A 19,996-nucleotide genomic window follows, 5' to 3' on the forward strand; every position below is an offset into this window, starting at 1 on the left:
CAGATCGGATTCTAGAGCCTGCTTCAGATTCTGTGTCCCTCTCTCTCTCTTTCTCTCTGCCTTTCCCCCGTGCATGCTCTGTCTCTCTCAAAAATAAATAAACATGAAAAGAATTCAATTGAACTTTAAAAGAAGCCTATACCTGCTGGATTTTGGTTTTGTTTTTTCAATTTTCAAGGAAAAATAAAAAATTTGTGAAATTCTTTCTCAGAAAACTTGTGTTTGATGGTATAATTAGAGAGGTTTAAGTCAAGGATAGTAAATACTTCTATCATTAAATCTAAGATGTCATTGATTGTAAGATGATCTGCCACAGAGAAAGGAAAACGCTGCCAGTGAAACCAATGCACACTTCTTATCACTTAGCATTTCTTTAATATTCCTTGAATGGTCTTTTAAACTTAGATCATCCTTATAAAGGAAAATATATACAAAATAAATTTGGTATGGTATGCCTCAGATTTCTGCCTATTCAGAGTCTGAGCCTTCTACATCACCTTTCCATGTTTCCCTTACGGTATTGTCCTTTGTACCACAAAAAATGTTGGTGAGGCAGGATTTCTTTAAAACATGGTCTTTAATTAATTGTCACTTACTCTACAAATTTGGTGTACACATGCCAGCTGTGACAACTGTCGTCATGATTGCTGCCAACTTACCAGGATCTAGCAGGATCGTTCAGTTATCTATTGCTGTGTAACAAATCACTGGGAAACTTACTATCTGTGCTCCGTGCAGCCTCAGTCAGGCAGCCAGACTTAGGGCTGGAGGATCTGTTTCCAATGTAGCCTTCATATGGCCTGCAAGTTGTCAGCTGGGACCTCAGCCAGGCCTGCGAACCAGGGGCCTCTCCACATGGCATGTGCTTCTTCAGAGCAATGGTGGCTGGGTTCCAAGGATGAGCATCTGAAAAGAGGAGGCCAGGTAGAAGCAATATCATTTTTAAATAGCTTAGCTTCATAATTCATTTAGTGTCACTTTTGCCACATGATATTAGTTGAGGCAGTCACAAAGTCCCCCCCCCCCCACACCCCCTGTTCAAGGAGAGAAGATATAAATTCTACTTCTTGATGGGGGCTTGGCTAGGTTCTGGACGAGCCTGTGAGACTTAAAATATTGTGTCCATTTTTGGAAAATACAATCTGGCTTGGTGATACAAGATGCATCTCAATTTCAAAGATGTAAAAAAGGAGGGAGAGGAGTGATGGGCTTGTTAAAATTGATGAAATTTGTTAGTTGGAATGCAAGTCCTCTATCCCACTCAACTGCTTACACCCCTCCCTGCCCCTAATTTATTGCAGCCATTATTAATCAATCATGGTACTCATTTTCTCTGAGCCTCACAAGCTTTATTACACAACTAGGAGCTACTACCAACTGTTGGTGATCCCCTGTGGAGTCCAGCTAGTCTCCTGGACCAGGCATTACCTCAGTGTGGACCCCCTCAGTCCTTGGGTCCACACAATGATGGGGGTCTCCTGCATGCGACCATCCATATAAACCAAACATGCAAAAACAAAATGGCACTTCATTTGTATACCATGAGAAGTGAGCCTCTTAGCTACCACAATGCTTAGGTTTGCCAGTAGGTGCACCTTCTGTCAACTTACCTCATGGGCTGCATTGCTTCCTGTGAGGGCCAGATTAGAAGCAGACATTCACAGCATTTAGAAATAATTCATCCAGGCCTCAGTACAACCTAAAAACCCAACTTAGATATCGTGTACATTTTAGTGTACTTGTTTCCATTCTTCTTTAGCATAAACATGTGGCGCTTTGCTAGGGGTGGTGGTAAACTATCAAAATATTTTGGTAAGGGATCCCTGGAATAATTCTGATTATGGGGTCTAGGCCCTTCTAGGCAAGTGCTACTTTGTAAAGACATGTTTTCCTTTGGTCACCAGATTGTCCCCTAAAGTAGGTGAAGCAGCAAATAGGCTTTGGATACAAGGCTGGTTTATGCAACCTGAGTATAATATCTCAATCTGCATTCAGTCGCTATGGCTAATTTGGAAAATAAGTGGGCAGTTGGCTTTTAGCTATGTTCCTTAAAAAGGACTGGTTGTTTTTTTTTGCCCAGGAAGACCTCATCCCTACAGGTCCACCCTTGTTGTCTTGTGTAGCCCCACCTCATTAATTTGGGTGGGATTAGGCTGCCAGAGCTGCACAGAGCTGCACAGAGCTCTCCCTCAGAGCTGGGCCATGCCCAGCAGTCCCTATAAGCCAGGGGGCCTGGTGTTGCCTCCTGAGAGAGCCTGGGGGCACTGAGCCTATACTGTTCTTAGACCTGCTGGGATCTGCTCATGGAAGTCCTGTCCCACATCCAGACAGCTGAGGACTCAGGGCTGCTAGGACGATGCCCCCACCCCACTCCACCCACACCCCTTTACGCTGCCTGGAGTGGGGGGCAATTCTTTGGCCAGTAGAATCGCCCCTTCGTCTGTCCCACAGGGCTAGGGTGGACAAGTAGCTGCACAAAAACTCTTTTATCCAGATCCTGCAAATCTGTGTCACTGTATCGGGATCTAGAGGGAAGAAGATCTGCCTGTCCTTAACCTTGAACCAGAAAAGTGGGTGGTTCCTAATCAGAACAACACAAAGAAAGCAGATGCACATTGGCCTCACAAGGCCATGGCCATTAATGTCCATAGGTTTTGTATATTTTCCATCAACCATCAAGTTTGAATGCAGGAATAGATTCTGGCTGTGTTTTAAGTCATAAAGGGAGATTCAGGATAAACACAACCTCTGCTGCCAGGGAAAACACAGATGTCAGAAACAGCTATGGCTGTGACCAAATACAGCTGCATTTATTTATGTAGTAGCACTGAAGCAATTTTCAGGAAGGATTTTTTTTAACAACTGAACTTTGTTTCTGGTGGTCCTGATCCAACTCTGTCCTTAAGTCAACTTAAAGCCAGATCATCCAACAGTGCCCTTCACACAACATTCAATACATATAGATTGGTGATAAAAAAATTATGAAATTATGGCAAAACCCCCAAATTATTTTTATTTAAAAATAAAATTATTTTTATTTCTCTCTTCCAAACATCTAGGTTGGCAGTCTAGGCTGCTATGGTGGCTTCATAACGAGACCTGACCCTATCTTGTTTTTCTACCATCTTCCTTATGTATCTTTTACCTCATCATCCATCATCACTGGGGCTGTTCCAGCTCCAACCATCACATCCACATTCCAACCATCAAGAAAGTAAGAAGAGAAAGGATACCCTGTCACTTAAAGAATATCACTTCTGCTTTCATTTCTTTGGCCATGGGTGGTCACATGGCCACACCTGCCATAGAAAGGTTGAGAAACAGACTTATTCTGTGCAATGGTATACTCAACTCATATCCAGGAGTTCTGAGAAAGACAGGGGAATGAATATTAGGAGACATAATGGATTTGGCCAGTGTCACAGAATAATAGTCTAGCATAACACATCCCTAAGTTCTCCCATGAGGTGAAAACCAGGGAGTGATCAATTCATACTTCCTCAGGCTGGATCTAGATCTTGGCAACCAATATACACTTTTGGGAATTGCATCTTCTCCCTCAGCTAGTATAGACATGACACAGTGGAATTACTTGTTTTCCTGACCTGTTAAATCTTTTATTATCCTTTACATACATTTAATGGAAGCCTAGCCCTGTACAAAAATATGAAAGGGAAGTTCTTCCTAAAACTGAAACTGATCTTCTATCCTAAATTTCTTTCCTGGAAAATTTGTGTTTACTTAATAACAAATTGTTTCAAATTCTAAGCACTGCTTCTGTCCACTGGGCAGTGCAAAGACTTGGAATACAACATGAGTGGAACACTTGCCTCATGCATTTCCATAAACTCACAAATGAAACTTGAAGGGAAAACAATGTATTTATGATTCAGTGTATAGGTCTCTGCCTAAAATTGCTTTTGTTGGTGACTTAGGTGGATAAATTTTGTGTAGATACGGAAAAAATAATTTGTTAATACTGAAGAACTGTCCCTCACACAAAATGATTTCATCCTTTTTCTATGTGAGAACAACCAAAAGGTTTCTGGCAGATACTTAGGGCTTTCAATTATGCCAAGGTACTATAAGATCTGCCTCTTAACAGCTTTTAGTGAATTGTCTTCCCTCTGGGAAGGAGTCACTCTCTCCTAGGGCTGTGCTTTCTGAATCCCAGGCCTTTGTTACACCTAAAGACCCTGTGGTGTGCTGCCCCCTTGTGGGAAAGTGTGGGCATTGGGGATCACAGAAGAAAATAGATTTTGCCCTTCAGATGCAACTGGAAAACCTTCATTGTTCAATTCACAGCAGGCACACAAGTCAAACTGGACCGCAAGAAAGACATTATCTTATAGAAATTTCTTCTAAAAATAAGAGTGTATTTACAAGGAGAAAAACACTTTACAGCATGGCTAAGCTTGTACACAATGGATTTATTAGCCAAAACTTGTATAATTAGATTTATTATAGATTCAACCTTTTAGTGCACCATGAGAGCTGACTTCCAAAAGGAAACATTTAGCTTTTTATAAAGTGGGACATTATCTTGTAAAGTAAATAATCTATGCCCCACCTCCTATCACCCATTCATTCTGTAAGTTCTAATTGTTCTAAGTATTTCTAATTGTTCTAAGTATTAAGTTCTAAGTATTTCTCCAAGTAAAGACCTCTTTATACCATCGGCTATCTTCCTGCAAATATTCTAGAATCCCCCCCTTCCTTGTTCCATATTTGCATGGGATATAGTCACTGATTTTACAAGCCATTTCTGCACGAACAACTCAATGAGCAGGAGCCCTGCATCTGTCCACTTTTGGCACTGTGACCACACAGCTAAAAGAGGCAGCACAAAGTAAAGTGTGGTCAAAAGAGATTCACAATTCTCCCTCACACGAGAGGCTGAAGACACTCACATTTCCTGCTCATTTTAAGTCTTCAACTTTTCTTCCTTCCCCCTAAGAATGCTCCCACTGGGGTTTTTGTAGCAAAACAGAATGTCAGCTCTGGAAGAGGCCTTTGAGTCTGCTGAGCCCCATCCCTCCGTTTGTATACAGACTCAGGAGCTTCGTCTCCTGACCCCCTCATCCAGTGCTCTTCACCCTGCACCACCTGGAGGCTGTTCCATGCTCCATCCCCCCCCCCCCCCCCACCTCCCACCCCCACCGAGAACCAGGGCACCTTTCAGTCTACCAAGCCAGAAACTGAGATCAGGTGCACAAACAACACCACCTTCAGAGGTGATAAGGGTAAGCAAATAAATACCAGGCAGGAACAGAAGCAGAGTTTGGCTCTCAGCACCCTGGAGATAAGTGTTTGATCTGGGCTGAGCACATCCCTTATCTGGTGAGAAACCACATTCACACTCAGAGGGAGCCTGAGCTTGCAGCAAGCACATCTGGAACCCTATGAGTGCTGACCTGGTCCTCACACTAGCTGAACAATGGATTAGGGGCAACTGTTACCACCCACCCAGGGGTCCCTGAACTCCTGGGAGATCATAAACTAAAGATTCCAAAGAAGACAGAGCCAAAGTTCTCAGCTGAAGAGTCCTGGTGGCCCCAGTCTCTCCTCATCCACTAAGGGCCTCTGGGGCATGCCATGGATTTTCCAAGTCTGCCCAGTAAAGCTTCTTAGAAGTGTCATAAGCCTCATTCTCTCACCATTCAAGTTACTGAAGCTGAAGAAAACAGTGAAGAATGAACCCAGGGAGAAAACCATTAGCGTGTCTCTAAAGAGACTTGACTAAGATGACGTACATACAGATAATAATAGTGACAATAATAGCAGCTAATGTTTACTGAGCATTTACTATATGCCAGGCACTATATACTAAGTGTTTCTCCTTCAATCCTCACCACAAAACTTTGAGGTCAGTACTATTGTTGAAATTTACAATTGAAAAATAGGATTCAGGAGATTAAGAGACTTGCTCAAAATCCCACAGCTAGGACACAGGAGATCCAGGAGTAGAAACATGGTTTATCAATCCCCTAGAACCCAGACTCTTAACCTCTTCTTTTTCATATATTGGTGTAAGTTGTTTGATGCATTTTCCCCCCATCTGTTTCGCTACATTAAGGATAAAAGTCCTGTGAAATAGTGTTATCACAGTGAATGGAGCCTTTAGCAGGGATTTTCATGAAAGCAAGAGAGATGGAGGGAGCATTGATTGAGTGCAGGATTGGGAGGGGGGCGGGAAGGAAAATGTGTTCTAGCATAGACTGGGCGCTGGCTTCCTTTCCACCCTCGGCACAACCCTGTTTTCTCCCATTACGCAGGCAGCAGCAGCCTCCCCTGCCTACTCTTTCCTCCTCCCTCAATAACAGGAACCCATTTCTATTGTAGCACACAATAAAGATTATGTTTGCCAGCCTCTCTTTTAGCTAGTTGTGGCCACTACGGTGAGCACGGGCTTGCACTACAGGGACAGCAGAATAGAGCATGAGGAGCCTGGGGACAGATGGTGGAGAACCATCACACCTGCCTGAGGCTGTTTACCTCAACTTCTTCCACATGATGGACAAATGTACTTGTTTTGTGTTTAAGTTCAAAACTTGGGATTTTCTCTTGTATGCATGGATACCTAGTCCTCACTATTAACTTTTTTTCTTCTTTTTATAAAGGGATTCCCAGAATCCCTCTCCTGGCCCACGTGACATGAAAACATACAGGAAAGGGAATTCTGGTAAGTGTAGTTCAGCCTAGCCAGGTTGGGATATTATAAAGCTACCTCAGGTAGCTCATGGAACTGAAGGAAGAGCTGAAGAATCAGGCTGTGGACAGGAAAGAAAGCAAGGCAGCTCTGGGGATCTGGCAGATGACACTCCTATTTTCTCTATGTCTCAGAGTCACCTCCATCTGTATTCCCTCCTTGTACTGTTCAAATTCTCAGGACACAGTCTCATCGGCTGGTGAGATCATGTGCTCATGCCTTGACCAAAGGAGAACAGACTCCTTGATTGACTGTCCAAATAACAATCCATGAAATGGTGGAGTGGTGGTCCCCCAGAGGGAAATCAAAGTGCTGTTTTAAGAATAGGGGTGTGCAGGCCGTAAAGGCAGATACAGTGGATACCCATTGCACCTGTTATTGGTCTGGACTGACTGCATTTTCAAGCAGGCTCTCCCTACATGGTAGCTGAAGAGACCGAGTGTATATTAGCTCAACTGAGCAGCCCCTGTGGGCAGAAGGCATGTTCCCCTACCAGATCCAGTAGAGATCTTGGGATCAAGGTTCATTGGCCTTGCTGGCCCCAGGGCTTCCCTGAGCTAAGTGCTCCCATTATTTAGGCCCAAGCCCACAAAGTCCAGACAACGTGGAGAAGATTGGGTGGTTCCTATACCAAAGTGAGGCTACTATCACTACAAGATACAGGGGAATGGCAACTGGGCAAGCCAAAACAGCATGCTTGGGGAGGCTTGGCCACAGCCCTGCTCTTCACATGCTGCAGGTCTAGCTTGAGGCCTGTACTTGCAAAACCAGCAACTGAGACAGCCTCCTGCAAATCTAAAAGGTCAGACCTATGAGGAAACCAGCACAGAAGACAAGAGAGCATGAGTAAGGGAAACAGAGTAACCAGGATGAGGGTGGGCAGAACCCTGAAAAGCATATAGAAACAAAGACCTCAAGATCCCTGGGTGGGGAACAAGCATACATAATTGTTTGATGTTGGATACAACAGCAGACATCACCAGCCGATAAATAACTTGCATAAGAGTCATTCCAGTAATAGCTGCAATTCTCAGCCCATGGACATTCTCATTAGTAACCATTGGGGAAGACCTGGCTACATTTCTGGGCCCCCTGGGCCTCCTGCCCTCATAGCTCTGTCAGGAGCAGTCTGAGTAAGCAAGGAGAAAAATGGGACCTGTTAATTAGTGTAGCTCCCATGTGCCTGCCTGCCATGGGGAAAGGACACCCAAGAGGGCCTGGTCCCTCAGGCTGGGCTGTTATTTACCAGGCCCAGTGAGGCCCGAGGCAGGAGCACTCCAGTGACCCTGGTGCTAGTCTCCAAAGAGAAGCAAACTCTGAAGCAAGATGCAAGGCAGTGCAAACCCAGTGAGTCAAGCACCCAGTGGCAGCCACGAGGTCTGCTCTGCATACAACAGGTAAAGGCCTCTTAGAGAGGTTATTCCAATCCACATGCCAGGGCTCCTCCCCTCTAAGCATGATCACCTGTCCTGGGATGTTGCTGGGCTTTTAGTTAAAAACCCAGAAAAGTGCCAGGCAGACCCGGAGGAGTTGGTCATTCTATCCACCTTCTAGGACTGAAGTGTCCTCTGACAATTCAGAGGAGCTGACCAGGAGGAGCTTGAGTGTGTATGTGAGGGGAGAAAAAGTCAACAGGGATAATTTGGACTTTGCTCACCCATGCTTTGGGGGCCTTAAAAATAAGGAAGGAAGCAAAATTGTCTGCCTGGTTTGTCATTCACTTCAAGGCAGGTGACACCATCTTTGCCATCAAAGTACTTGCAAGCTAAGAGAGGTGTCCCACAACAAATTCAGAGGGGAAGCAAAAATGCTGCTCACAGATCATTCATGGTCCAAAAAAGCATGTGCTCCCAGTCAGATAAAGAGGAAAATAATTACTAAAATGTTGTCAAGGAGGGAGACCTGCCTCTTCCTTGACGCACAGGTCCTGTCCTGTCAGTAAACTGAACAGATACTTTCCTGAGGATCTGATATGTGTCAGAAGAATTATACTCTTTTATTATGTAATTATTCCCACTCCAGAAAGTAGAGGTTATTATCCCCATTCTACCGATGAGGAAACCAAGGCTCAGAGCAGTTGAGCAAATTGCTTCAGGTGACACTGCTAGAATGTAGTAGATCCAGGACTTCCCTCAGTTCTTCTGCTCTGTATCTGGTGTCCCTTCTCCTGCAGCAGGCTAAATAAGTCAGGTACTAATACATTACTCACAACAGAGATCCCTTGGGTTTGATTGCATTGACTGTGAACCTTTGACACACTTGCTTTCCATTTGACAAATTCTACAGGACCTCATGTAGATGAAGAAGGAATTTTATTTGCTGTCTTTGCCAGTGAAAGTGGAACTTGGTTTGGGACTCAGGCACTGTCCGTGACACCTGTCATCTGCAGGGTGGGTGTTCTGGATATGGGATGGGAGAGGACCCTGGGGAGGGAGGTGATGGGCCATTACAATGGTCAGGAAGGATCCCTTGGGGATATGTGAAGAAGTCAGTCCTGCTTGATCCTCACCAGGGACAGGAGCAGACTCAGTTGCCAATAAAGTCCCACTAATCTTTAGAAGGCTACAGCCATCACATTTATTCAATAGCAAATATGGATTGTTACGCTAACCGGACCATAACTTAGAACAGTAGTCTCTAAATTGTGCCTTTTGTATTCATCACTGTAATAAAATTGTCTAATTGGAAAAGTCCATATTGACAAATCAACAGGAAGCACATTGATTTAATAGTAGCTCTGAATTATTAATTCTGCAATTTTTTATTCCATAGAGCTATTACATTTTCATCAGATGGACCTTCTCTTAAAGAGGGCCAAAGGGTTATTCTGAAAAATTCCTGAGACTGAAGTAAGGAAGTTTTATGGGTGCTGTGAAAAGCCATTTGGCTTTTTGTATGCACTGCTGTATGTGTGTGTGTGTGTGTGTGTGTGTGTGTGTGTGCGCGCGCGCGCGTGCGCGCAAGTGTGTGTGTGTGTGTGTGTGTGTGTGTGTGTGTGTGTGTGTATGTGTGTTTCTAGACTGATTTTCTTAGGTGATCTGAGCCAAAGATGGGAATTTAAAGTTTGCTCTGTTAGTTCTGTGGACTGAGATTACCATTTGGGGAAGAAGAGATGGGAATCAATATAAAAGATCACATACCTGGCCACACTAACCCCTCTGAGGACAGTCCAGTTTGGGCACAGGCAAGCTTACTGTGGTGATAATCCATAGCACATGACTAGGCCCATAACAAAGACTGGCTTATGGGTTAAATGATTGAATGGGACACTGTTGGTTAGGAATTGCATTCCTAACTGCATGTGACAAAGACTCTTGAATATAGTGGTTTATTCTCTTATATAATGGCAGTCAAGATGCTGGCAGTCTAAGGTTGTGTGGTGAAACCACATTATTCAGCCTCCTTTCTTTCTTTTCTTCAATCCCTAGTACATACATCATTTCTAATGTTCTTCTCTATGGAATGCTAGCCATAAAACCACTGCAAGGACACCTGGGTGGCCCAGTTGGTTGAGCATCCTACTCTTGATTTCCGCTCAGGTCATGATCTCATGGTTTGTGGGATAGAGCCCCATGTCAGGCTCTGTGCTAACAGCGTGGAGCCTGCTTGAGACTCTCTCTCTCCCTCACTTTCTGCCCCTCCCCTATTCGTCCACATGCATGCTCTCTCTCTCTCAAAATAAATAAATAAACATTAAAAAAAACCCACTACATATGTTGGAAGAAGGCATAAAGGCAGAAGGGCATAAAGTGGCATAACTTCCAGTAAGCAATATTGCACGATATTCTAGTAACATTGCCACTCACAGCTCAGGGGCCAGAGATAGTCATGTGGTCATACTTCACTGAAAGTAAGGGTATGAAGTGTAGCCTTTAGGTAGGCATACCACCATTCTGAAATAAATTAGGGAATCCCTACTCAGGAATTAGGGAAAATGGACATCAATTTTGCATTAGTAGTTACAAAACACCATTAGTATGGCTTTTGGGGGAGACAGATCAGCAACATCTACCAAAATGTTAAATATTCATATTCTTTAAACTAAAAAAAAACTATTTTCAATGCATTTTTTAGAGAGAGAGAGTGCAAGAGGGAGAAAGAGAGAAAGAGCGAGAGAGAGAAAGAGAAAATCTTACTCAGACTCCATGCTCAGTGCAGAGCCTGTTGCGGGGCTTGATATCATGACCCTGGGATCATGACCTGAGCTGAAATCAAGAGTTGGACACTCAACTGACTGAGCCATACAGATGACCCTAAAAATTTTATTTTTAGAAGTCCTTTATATATATTTACTCTCACATATGTAAATACACAAAAATGTATATATGTGCTTATTATAGCACAGCACTATTTATAATATCAAAAAGTTAGAAACAGGGGGTGCCTCAGTGGCTCAGTCGGTTAAGTGTCTGACTCTTGACCTCAGCTCAGGTCATGATCTCATGGTTCATGAGATCAAGTCCCACATCGGACTCTGCACTGGCACCGTGGAGATTGCTTGGGATTCTCTCTTTCTCTCTGTCCCTCTGCCACTCTTTCTCTCTCTCTCTCTCAAAATAAATAAACACTAAAAAAAACTGGAAACAAACTATATATCCATCAACAAATTGTCCAAGAAACTATAATATACACTATGGGATATTATGGAGCTATGAAAAAAGAGTAAGATGACTAGAAGTACTGACATGGATATGAGGTATTACTAAATTAAAAAGCAAGTTGCAGAATACTACACATATTATAATAAGTGCAATATTATCTCATTAGTAGAGTTTTTAAATGTGTATTTAGTTATTTTTTGAGATAGAGTGGGCAAGGGAGGGAGGGAGAGAGAGAGAGAGAATGAGAATGAATCCCAAGAAGAGCCCCGACATGGGGCTTGATCCCACAAACCGTGAGATCATGGCCTGAGCAAAAATCAAGAGTTGGACGCTCAACCAACTGAGCCACCCAGGTGCCCCTAGTAGAGTTTTATTATATATATTTCTGGAGGTGTATCAAAATCTTTGTGGACAGAGGAAGGAGCCTGTGTTATTTGAAAGAGCTGCCACTAGGGCGCTTGGGTGGCTGTTGGTTAAGCATCTGACTTCAGCCCAGATCATGATCTCACAGTTCATGAGTTTGAGCCCCACGTTAGGCTCTGTGCTGACAGCTCAGAGCCTGGAGTCTGCTTCGGATTCAGTCTCCCTCTCTCTGCTCCTTCCCCAGCTCACACTCTGTCTCTCCCTCTCTCTCAAAAATAAACAAACATTAAGAAGAAAGAAAGAAAGAAAGAAAGAAAGAAAGAAAGAAAGAAAGAAAGGGCTGCCAGAAACTCTAAAAGAGAGAATCATAGTTAATGACTGTGAGCTGAACCCCTGAACAAATAAATGAGTGGAGTCCATGGTCAGAGAAAGTGTTACCAATCTGGTTTTCAGAAGAGTTCTGCTTGTACCAAATTTTCATCAAAATGTTGGGTAGGCCAATCAGATGTAAGGTCTCTGTGGCACGCTTTAATGATGAAACTGGGGTGGTTCCTGGCAAGATGATGAACAAGATATCCTGATGTACTGCAATGGTGCTACATCGAGGGGACGACATGCTTTTTAATACACTGACCTCTCACCAGAAACAAAGGGAACTTTCCAATGATAATAAGCAAAAGAATAACATACAAACATGCATAGTAAGCTAAAACCAGGATCGAGAAAGGAAAGAAAACTGTAAATTTGGAAGATAAATGCCAATGCCAGTCACAAATGCAGGGACTGGAAGCTAAAGTCACCCTGCTGCTGGAGCCCATTCCCTCATTAAGAAGGTTAAAGCTGTCTCCTATTGGTGGTACACATGACTCTAGGAATAAGTAAATGCAAATCCATTTTGGACAAGGGTGTCATTAATTCAGGTTTACAGGATTCTCACAGATTATGTAAAACTAAAAAAAAAAAAAATCATAATAAAAAATTACCAAACAAGACATAATGATTATATCACTTAGAACTAAATGTAACATCACATGGCAAAAAACCCCAAATAATGGTGGCTGAAACATGTGTTTATTTGTTTTCATATTAAACAAACCAAGAAGTAGGTATTCAGGGAAGGTTTATCACAAATTCATCAGGGACCTGTTTTCTTATGGTTCATGAACCCTCTGAGATCTTGGTTATGATCATTATTCTTGTGATCCCAGGTGGCTGCTGGAGCTCCAGCTATCCACATTCCAGACCATTATGGAAGGAAGGACAAGAAAAGCATAACTATTCTCTTTAAAAACATATTTTGGAAGTTGTACATAGCACTTCCACTTAGAACTTATTGGCAAAATTCTAATCCCAAAGGTCACATCTGGATGTCAAAACAAAAACTAGGGAGTTTAAACTGGCTGGCAATAAGTATGGCTAAAAATTAGTATTTTCATTCCTAGGAAGGAATGGAAGAATGGATACTTACTGACCACTAGCAGTCTTTGACATAATGAGTATATAGTAGGCTGAAAAATGGGCCCCCAAAATATCCCAGACCCAATCCCTGGATCCTCTGAACATTACCATGAAAAAGGGGACTTTGCAGCTAGAAACTAAGATTAAGATTGAGATGGGGCAATTATCCTGGATTATCCAAGTAGACCTTAGATGCAATCACAAGTATCCTTATAAGAGGAAAGAAGGAGATTTGACTACAGAAGTAGGACATGTCATGATGGAAGCAAGAGGCTGGAGTGATGCAAGGCAGGGGTCCCAAGCCAGCGAATGAGGGCAGCCTCCAGAAGCTAGAAAAGAGAAGGAAATCGATTCTGCCCTAGAGCATCCAGAAAAAAGCAGCCCTTTCAATACCTTGGCTTTAACCAAGTGATTTTGGACTTCTGGCTTCCAGAAATGTCAGAGAATGAACTTGCACTGTTTTAAATCACTAGTTTTGTGATCATTTGTTATAGCAGTTATAGAAAACTAATAAAAAGAGTCAGAAGAAACAAAAACCAAATATAGTGCTCCTTCAAGAGTTCAGATGTTGTAATGATCAGATACTGTAAACACTTTATTTTTAATTTTTATTTATTTTTATTTGAGAGTGAGAGAGGCAAAGGGAGGGGGAGGAGAGAGGGGGGAGAGGGAGGCAAGGAGGGAGGGAGGGAGGGAGGGAGGGAGGGAGAGAGAGAGAGAGAGAGAGAGAGAGAGAAAATCCTAAGCAGGCTCCACCCTCACCATGGAGCCCAACATGGGGCCCAATCCCATGACCCTGAGATCATGACCTGAGCTGAAGTCAAGAGTTGGATGCTAACCCAACTGAGGCAGCTAGGTGCCTCTGGAAACACTTAAAAGAAAGTTCAAATATAATTTAAAGATAAAAAATTTTCATGTTAAAAATGTGTGTGGAAGAGACTATCAACAATGACCTAGAAATCAGAAATGGAATCCATTTCAGAAATGAAAAATTATAATCTTTTTATGAATAACAAATGGATGGGTTAAACAGAAGATTAAAAATGGCTGAAAAAAGAATTGATAAGCTATAGAAAAGAGCTGAGGAAATTATCTGTAAAACTGTGCAGAGACATGGGGAGATGAGAAGGATGACATATAAGTTAAACAGTATGGAAGATAGAAAGGGCAAGAGAGGAGAGACAATGTTTGAGGTGATAAAATATGATGAAAGCCATGAATCCACAGTTACAGGAAGACCAACACATAGCAGGCAGAATAAAAAAAAAATCGACACCTACACACATTTTTGTATGATTCCACAAAATGCCAAAGATCTTAAAAACAGCTGGAGAAAAAGGATCACCTATAAAGGAAAGGCAAGTGGGGTGACAGTCGACTTCTCAGTAACAACAAGGGAAAACAGACCAATAGAATATCTTCCAGCTCATTAACATACTGTCAAAATGAGACTGTAGTTCAGGAAAGGTATTTTTTTAAAAACAAGAGCTAAATAAAGATATCTTCAGAGTACAAAGAATGAGAGAATTTACAATGAATGGTTCTTAACTAAATGAATTTCTAAAGGATATCATTCAGGAAGAAGAAAAATTATCTCAGTAGGAAAGTCAGAAATATAAGCAGGAATGATAAGCAAAAATACCTGGCAAACATGAAGGCTAAACTGAGGTAAATGTGAACAAACAGTATCTGGATATGATTAATAATATAATACAAATATAATAATATAATGATATACAAATACAAGTTGAAATCAAATAAGATACTACCCACCCACTATCTTAGCAAACACGAATAAGCCTGACAATACCTAGTGTTGGTGAGAATGTGGAACAAGGACTCCTACATATGGCTGAAGAGTGTAGACTGGTGCAAACACTTCGGAAAATAATTTGACTCTGCAACACCCTAGAGAAATTCTTGCACATATGGACTTGATGACAAGTTCAAAAATGTTCATAATAGCATTGTCTGCAACAGCAGAAACTGGAGACAATCCAAATGCCCTTCAATGGAGAATGTACAAATAAACTGTGGTCTATTTTCACAAATGGAGCCCAGCAGTGAAAACGATGACAGCACAGTCAACTGACACAATAGGGATGAATTTTAGAAACATGTTGAATTAAAGAAAAATTTTTTTACATTTATTTATTTTTGAGAGACAGAGTGTAAGCAGAGGAAGAGCAGAGAGAAAAGGAGACACAGAATCTGAAGCAGGCTCCAGGCTCCAGCACAGAACCTGACGCGGGGCTCAAACCCATGAACTGTGAGATCATGACCTGAGCCGAAGTCAGACACTCAACTGACTGAGCCACCCAGGGGCCCCTAGAAATATAATGTTGAATTTTAAAAAACGTAAGTCGTGAGAGATTATGTATAATATGATTCTACTTTTTAAAAGCTCAAAATCCACACTAAAACTATAATTTTAAGGATATCTACCTATGTGGTAAAGGCTATTTTACATGCCTAGAGGGTGATAAACACAAAATGGTGATTTCTTCAGGGAGTTAGGCTGGAGATGGAATGAATAGGAGCAAGTAAGTCACTTCAAAGATATTGGTAGTGATGGAGCTTTAAAGTTGCATGGTGGCTTATGTTATTATTATGCTTTGTAACATACATGCCTTATTTATACACTTTATGCATCAATTATTACACAACAAAATAAAAATATAGTGAGGGTCTGGCTCAAAGCCAGATTGCCTGGGTTTCAGGCCTGGTGCTACTACTTAACTGGTTGTGTGACTTTAGGTAAATCCCTTAACCCCTTAAATCCCAGGATTCTCACCCTTAAAATAAGGACAATGATAGTTCCTATCATCCAGAGTTGTTATGAGATTTGTATAAGATAATGCTTGTAGAGCACTTACTAAGTGCTCAGTAAATGTAAGGAGCAGTTATTGTGATTACTCTTATTTTGGTCACTGTGTGCAATTGAGCTCTGCCAGTGTGCAATCCAGTCAGCTTCACCTCTACTTCCCCAGTACATCTCCTTTTTCATGCCCAAATCCTTACCCTCTCCTCCCTACTCCCACATACAAATATGAGCATGGGCAGCATCTAGAACTTGTCTGACAGAGCATTTAAAAGCACACATATGGATGCCAAGAAGGGAATCCTAAGCATGAAGAGACAGAATATTCTTTGTGTTAAGGCCCAGCAGATGTGGCTTTTGCTTCAGAATGTGTTTGGATGGTTCTGTTTGGCTCTTTATAAAACTCTGAATGACTAATGTATAAGTGATGCATCCTTAGGGTTGCAACCAGGACATTCAACTCTGACTAAATAAAACAAAAAGGCATCCCTTTAGGGAGATTTGGATGCTGATAGGATCTGAATGGGCTGTGGAAAATGCTTCCAGAAGTGGGATCCCTGAGGAATAATGAAGGCACAGTTGATCAGGGCAGTCTGACAAACCCTGCTAGAATCCTGGCAGCAAAAGTCTTGAGCTGAAAGTTCTGTTTCATTGTGCCTTAGGGAATGGAGAAAAATAAGTACAAACTCACCCTTTCCCTCCACTTTCTTCTTTTTTTAGCTCTCGTGTAGCACAGGCCGCTTGCATCTGGCTCAGGAACTAGGCATTTTGCAACCTGTTTTGGAGTGGTTCCCTTTGTGTTCTCTGGAATTGCAGCTGGTTTCCTTGGCTGGAAACAAAGATGGAAAGAGAAGCTCATATCTAGCTGCCTTCACTCTCCTCCAATCCCCTAACTCAGTAAATACAATCCATGGCGTGATGCCTAATGTAGGCCTTCTGTCCATGCCTGCTGGCTCCCAATTCTTTCTCAGACTTTTGTCTTCTTTGGCTACTGCCACTGTTTCATGCAATGGGTTGGTCTGCATCCCACTAAAAGATGTGCTGAAGTCTGTATTCGTCAGGGTTCTCTAGAGAAAAAAAAAATCAACAGGAAGTAATAGAGATATATAGGAAGAGATTTATTGTGAGGGACTGGCTCACATGATTATGGAGAATGAGAAGTCCTGTGATCTGCAGTTGGCATGCTGGAGGCCCATAAAAGCCCATGGTATAGTTCCAGTCCTAACATGAAGGCTTGAGAACCATGAGCATCAGTGTCACTGGACAGGAGAAGATGGATGTACCAGTTCAAGCACAGAGAGCAAATCTGCACTTCCTCTATATTTTGGTCTAGTCAGACCCTCAACAGGCTTGATGCCTACCCATAATGGGGAAGGCAATCTCCTCTACTCAGCCCACTTATTCAAATATTAATCTCATCCAGAAATACCCTCACAGACATGCCTAGAAATAATGTTTAACCAAATATCTGTATATGCATCCTATGGCGCAGTCAAATTGACATGTAAAATTAACTATACTCTGCCTCCCTGAAGCCTTACAACCTAGAAGTTAACTCAATCATTAACCCTATTTTGTAGAAGAGGAAACAAAGGTTAAGGGTTTAAGTAGCTTGTCTGAGGTGACCCAGCTATAAAGCAGTAGAGCCAAGATTCAAGCCAGCATATCTGGCTTCAGAGTTGGTGTTCTTGGCCCACTCAGTTGAGGCCCATCAAAGGTGAGGGACTGCAGTTGACCCACAGAATCTGTCTTAGTTGGCAGCTGTGCAATAGCCTTCATGGCCTCTCTGTTATGGTCCTTTTCTCAAACTTTGGCATATATAAGAATCATTTGGAAGAGAGGCTCAGCCACTCATGCAAATTTCTATCCTCCCAGAAAGTCCCTTCTAGTAGGTCTGGGATGGGGCCCAGGAGTCTGCATTTCGAACCATGTAGCTCTATAGGATATCTGTCCAGTCAGGAATTACAGGATAAACTTACCTTTTTTTTTTTTTTTTTAAAGTAGGCTTCAACTTGGGGCTTGAACTCACAACCCTGAGATCAAGACCTGAGCTGAGATCAAGAATTGGATGCTTAACCAACTGAGCCATTCAGGCAGCCCAGGATAAGCTTACTTTTAGACAGCATGTTACTTACCTTTTCAAATAATAAGCTGATGTGGTTTTAGGTGAAATAACCTTTCAATTAAAGCAAAGGATCAAACTGTTAATCTGAACAAAATATAATACATACATTCCAGGAAGTCCAAAGGCTGTTCAAAAGGTCTGAGAAACAGGTGGAAAATGGAGTATTGTATCTTTTTCAAATTAAAAATTGGACTCATTGCTTTAAATTTAGAAATATTTCACTTGAAAACACAACTGAGCGTATTTTTTGAAAAGGGAACATCTGTTTACAAGTTTATCTTATCACTACCAATTTCTGAATATATTGCATTTTGTGTGGTCTCAGACCACATCTTTTGAAAAATGTATTTATTTCCATGCCCCTATGGTCCTATCTACAGGCAGAAAGAACCACACTCTACAGGTGTGAGGCTGCTCCACACCTAGGGCCATTGTAACATGGATCGGGGAGGATACTTTCAACGAGGTAAGTGTTGTTCACCGTGTTGCAAACAGAATTAAGAGCCTCTCTATTACTCTTTCCGTAGGAGGAGATTGCATTAATGTCCTGTCCAGATTACATTTCTCCTGGGCTGGTGACTAGGACATTTCTTTGTCCAGATAATTGGTAGTTATATACTGCTCTTCTTGTTTAACCTCACTTGCTCTACCTACTTCTTCCTTCTTCCCACTGACAAACCTAGCCTTTATTGACAGATATAGTTTTCTGAAAAAAATTCCCAGGCTGGATACTAGGTTGGTGACAACAGAGTTCCAGCCCAGCCCTCTCTTCCCACTAATTCTCTTCCCCTACCCCCAACCCCCACCATCATGCTCCTTCCAAAGAAAAGTATCAATGCAGTTGGAAAATCTTAAACCAATTAGATTTTAAACCAATTAGTTATTAAATTGGGTCTCTTAAACCTTAATGAGGGTAGCTGTAAGTTTTAACATTTTACTTCAAGCCTATATATGATTTATTTCATACCTACTAAGTGTCAGACTGTACAGGGCATCAACGTGAATAATCATATTTGGTCATTACAACTGACCTGCAAGGCCGACAACTGTGTTCAATTGTTTGGAAGCTTTTGTTCTAAACTATTTTGTTCTTTTTTTTTTTAATTTTTATTTATTTTTGAGAGAGAGAGAGAAACAGAGAGAGCTTGAGACAGGGAGAGGGAGAATCTCAAGCAGGCTCCACACCCAGTGAAGAGCCCGACATGGAGCCTGATGTGTGGCTTGATCCCACAACCCTGGGATCATGACCTGAGCTGAAATCAAGAGTCAGACACTTAACCGACTGAGCCACCCAGGCGCCCCTAAATAATTTTGTTCTTAATCTCATTTAGGGGCGCCTGGGTGGCTTGGTCGGTCGAGCATCCGACTTCGGCTCAGGTCATGATCTCACGGTCCATGAGTTCGAGCCCCGCATCGGGCTCTGTGCTGACAGCTCAGAGCCTGGAGCCTGTTTCAGATTCTGTGTCTCCCTCTCTCTCTGCTCCTCCCCTGTTCATGCTCTGTCTCTCTCTGTCTCAAAAATAAATAAACGTTAAAAAAAAAATCTCATTTAAAAAGTAGTAATTTAAAGGGGCGCCTGGGTGACTCAGTCGGTTAAGTGTCTGACTTTGGCTCAGGTCATGACCTCACAGCTTGTGGGTTGGAGCCCTGTGTCAAGCTCTGTGCTGACAGCTCAGAGCCTGGAGTCTGCTTCGGATTCTGTGTCTCCCTCTTTCTCTGCCTTTCCCCCATTTGCACTCTGTCTCTCTCTCTCCCTCAAATAAACATTAAAGTTTTTTTTTAAAGTAATACTTTAATTTTATATAGATAATATATGCACAAAATCTAAAGGCAATTGAAAAAGCCAATCCAAAATGAGATGTAGTATAAGTGCAAACTGCACACTGGATCTTGAAGGCTTAATATGAAAAAAAAGAATG

General features: G+C 42.2%; 1 long non-coding RNA gene across 4 annotated transcripts in view; it reads right to left on the minus strand.

The window, feature by feature from the left end:
* The window catches only part of LOC121019081 (uncharacterized), a 49,401-nt gene that overhangs the window by 8,844 nt on the left and 20,561 nt on the right, over positions 1-19,996 (minus strand). For 2 of the 4 annotated variants that reach the window (XR_005785432.1, XR_005785431.1), the window contains 2 exons: positions 16,644-17,019; positions 559-906 (listed from right to left, as the gene is read on the minus strand). This is a non-coding gene — a long non-coding RNA (uncharacterized LOC121019081). Of the gene's footprint in view, positions 1-558; positions 907-16,643; positions 17,020-19,996 lie in introns of those variants that run through there. The other 2 variants (XR_005785433.1, XR_005785434.1) reach the window with 2 other exon arrangements.

Source organism: Herpailurus yagouaroundi, unplaced genomic scaffold (genome assembly GCF_014898765.1).
Source record: "Herpailurus yagouaroundi ecotype Mexico unplaced genomic scaffold, PumYag 221, whole genome shotgun sequence".
Classification (NCBI taxonomy): domain Eukaryota; kingdom Metazoa; phylum Chordata; class Mammalia; order Carnivora; family Felidae; genus Herpailurus; species Herpailurus yagouaroundi.